The sequence below is a fragment of the Arachis duranensis genome, chromosome 1, assembly GCF_000817695.3.
Source record: "Arachis duranensis cultivar V14167 chromosome 1, aradu.V14167.gnm2.J7QH, whole genome shotgun sequence".
In the NCBI taxonomy this organism is placed as follows: Eukaryota; Viridiplantae; Streptophyta; class Magnoliopsida; order Fabales; family Fabaceae; genus Arachis; species Arachis duranensis.
In genome coordinates, this window is record NC_029772.3 from 52,798,766 (window position 1) to 52,802,735 (window position 3,970).

Below are 3,970 nucleotides of genomic sequence, written 5' to 3' on the forward strand. Positions count from 1 at the left end.
TTTCGTGTAGAGACTCCTCTTGGAGTTAAACGCCAGCTTTGGTGCCAGTTTGGGCGTTTAACTCCCATTCTTGTGCCAGTTCCGGCGTTTAGCGCTGGGAATTCTGAGGGTGACTTTGAACGCCGGTTTGGGCCATCAAATCTTGGGCAAAGTATGGACTATCATATATTGCTGGAAAGCCCAGGATGTCTACTTTCCAACGCCGTTGAGTGCGCGCCAATTGGGCTTCTGTAGCTCCAGAAAATCCACTTCAAGTGTAGGGAGGTCAGAATCCAACAGCATCTGCAGTCCTTTTTAGTCTCTAAATCAGATTTTTGCTCAGGTCCCTCAATTTCAGCCAGAAAATACCTGAAATCACAGAAAAACACACAAACTCATAGTAAAGTCCAGAAAAGTGAATTTTAACTAAAAACTAATAAAAATATACTAAAAACTAACTAGATCATACTAAAAACATACTAAAAACAATGCCAAAAAGCGTACAAATTATCCGCTCATCAGGCGACATCTCCATGGAGATGTGTCGGGTTGGCACTTGAACTGACAATGTGATATCGTAGTCAATAGGACAGGAATTCATCATATGCATCTTCTATCTGTTTGTTTGCTTTGCTAACTTGTATTGTTTTCCTAATTGTATAACATGCCTAATTGCCTATTTGAATTACTTGATATACATGCTTATACTTATGCTTTACTTGCATTGCTATTACCTGTGTTTTCTACAGGGATTGAGGAGGCTTGGTAGGCAGTGGCGATGGGATCGCATGGCGGTTAGGCTAGTGAAGGCTATGGGAAAGTGGTGATCTGATAGTTAAAAATCTCTTAAGATAGTTTACCCTATTTTATAAATGTTAAGTTTTAAAGTATGGCTTTGATTTTAGTTATGCTTTAAGCTTGAATCTTGTGTTGGTATGAAGCTCTAGGATTGCCTCTAGTGTCCCATGGTCTTATCTTACATTACTGGGCACTGTTACTGTTCATACCCAGGGTCGAGATGTACGACCCGGGCTGATCGACGACAAATTGACCGACCTGTTCAGACCAGGACTATCCGACTTCTTTACGAAAGAGGTCGGCCAAACCACTACGAAGGCCCAATAAGGCCCAAAAAAGAGGAAAACGACTGAAATCTAAAGGCAGCCCAAAGCCTAGAAAGATGAAGGTGGTTCCCTTAAAGATTAGATAACTTCACTCAAAGATAAGATAAGATAACTATCTTATTCCAAAGGAAGATCATTCTACACGATTGTAAATACACTGGAGCACCCAGGTATAACTCATACTCTGATTCTATTAAAAACCTATTTAATTCCCTTGCTAACTTAAGCATCAGAGTCCCTTACAGGTACCCCCACCCTCCGGTGATGAAGGATAAGCACAACCACCAAGTCCAACAAGTCGGACACAACCGCGCCTACCAGTACAGAAGATCTCGTTCGAGATCAACTTACAGTTTCAGGTAACACTCGGAACATTGGCGCCGTTGCCAGGGAACCTGGAAGTCATCCCATCATCATGGCAGACAACCTTGATAACAACCACGACTCATATCTAGAGGACAGGACGCCGCACAAGAACGTGGATGTCACACCAAAGGACACTCCTCAAGAAAACAAGGATAGGAGCCCACCAAATGCAGAAATCCTAGAGGCACTTCAGGCTCAACAAGAACGTCTCAAACAACTCGAAAAAGAGGCCAAGTATCAACGAGAAGCCGAGAAGGACCTCAGAAGGGAAACTCGGTGATGCAAAGAGCTGGAAGACAAACTATTAGGGCTTAAAACAGATCTAAAAAAGACTACTCGATCCAATCACGAGGATAATCCCCACAAAAATCAATACCCATTCACTAAAGAAATTATGAATGCCAAAGTTCCAAAAGACTTCAAAGCCCCAGACATGACTCCGTACGACAGCACATCAGATCCAAGCTATCATCTCAGTAATTTTAGAAGCAAAATGTATCTCACCGATGCCTCGGATGCAATCCGGTGCAAAGCTTTCCCAACTACCTTAGCTAAAACGGCAATTAAGTGGTTCGACAGCCTACCCCCGAGGTCCAAAGCCAAGCACGCCCTAAGCTTATTAGGAATCAAGCAAGAAGATCGGGAAAATCTTCGCAGCTACATGGAAAGATTCAACAAAGCATGTCTGGACATACAAAGTCTGCCAACCGAGGCAGCCATCATGGGTCTCATCAATGGCCTACGAGAGGGACCTTTCAGTCATTCCATATCAAAGAAATATCCTACATCCCTGTACGAAGTACAAGAATGAGCAGAAAAGTACATCAACATGGAGGAAAACTCTCGACTAGGAGAGACTTCAAAATCCGGATCCTTTTACTCCTCCCGAGATAAGGATAAAGAGTCCAAGAAAAAAGAAGATCAGCATGGAGAGAAGATCAAGAAATACCACAACTACACCCCTATTCGGGTGTCTCTTGTAGAAGTATACCAAGAAGTATGCCACACTGAAAAAATCCCACCACCTCGCCCACTTAAAAGCAAAAAAGGATGAGGAAATCGGACGGAATACTGCGAATACCATCGAATCTATGGACATCCCACCAACGAGTGCTTCAACTTGAAGAATGTCATAGAGAAATTGGTAAGAGAAGGGAGACTGGATCAGTACCTAGCTAGTAAGACAGATGAGTCCAGAAAAAGAAGAAGAGACGAAGAGGGCGGGCGAACAGAACGACCACCTCATACCCCAGAAAGACATGTTCACATGATACATGGAGGATTTGCGGGAGGAGAAATCTCCAAATCATCTCGCAAAAGACATCTCAAAGAAGTATATCACATCAAAGGGGGAGAAGGAGCACCCGACCTCCCTACTATTACTTTCACTAAAGAGGACACAACTGGCGTCATCTCGGGACATGATGATCCCATGGTCATCACTATTATATTGGCCAATGCTAACCTCCACCGCAAACTGGTGGACCAAGGAAGTTCAGCTGACATCTTGTTCAAAATCACCTTCGACAAACTCGGCCTGGAAGAAAAAGAGCTCAGAGCATATCCGAACAGCTTATTCGGATTAGGAGACACTCCAATCCAACCACTTGGATACATCTCGCTACACACAACCTTTGGAAAGGAAAACCGGACAAGGACACTCAACATAGACTACATTGTGGTCGACATGAGCTCAGCCTACAACGCTAAATCAGCTCGGGACAGTAGTCTCAACTCCACATCTATGCATGAAGTTTCCAACTACAGAAGGGATCACTAAGATAAAAGGAGACCAGAAAATAGCACGTCGTTGTTACAATAAAAGTCTAAACCTTCGAGGAAAAGGAGAAGAAATCTACACCATCGAACTCAGGGGAATTTGAGGCCGGGAAGAACTCCATCCACATCCTGAAGGCGAGACAGAAAAAATCCAGATCGGAGATGTCCCAGATAAAACGACCAATATCGGCGCAATCCTAAAGGGAGAAATAAAAAAGTCCCTCATACAGTTCTTAAAAGATAATAACGACCTCTTCGCATGGAAGGCCGCGGACATGCTAGGCATAGACCCCAAGCTAATGTGCCACAAGCTGGCAGTACATCCAAGATCTCGGCCAGTACAGCAGAAGCGTAGAAAGCTCGGACCAGAAAGATCCCAAGCTGTGGAAGAACAGGTACAAGCTCTACTAGAGGCAGGATTCATTACGGAAGTCAAGTATCCACTATGGTTAGCCAATGTTGTCTTGGTGAAAAAATCAAATGGGAAGTGGCGGATGTACACTAATTACACCGACCTCAACAAAGCTTGCCCAAAAGATCCTTATCCACTCCCGAAAATTGACACTCTAGTGGACGCCTCCTCTGAATACAAGTACCTCTCATTTATGGACGCCTATTCAGGCTACAATCAAATCCCGATGTACCCATCTGATCAAGAAAAAATCTCATTCTTAACACCCAAAGCAAACTATTCCTACGTCGTCATACCATTTGGACTCAAA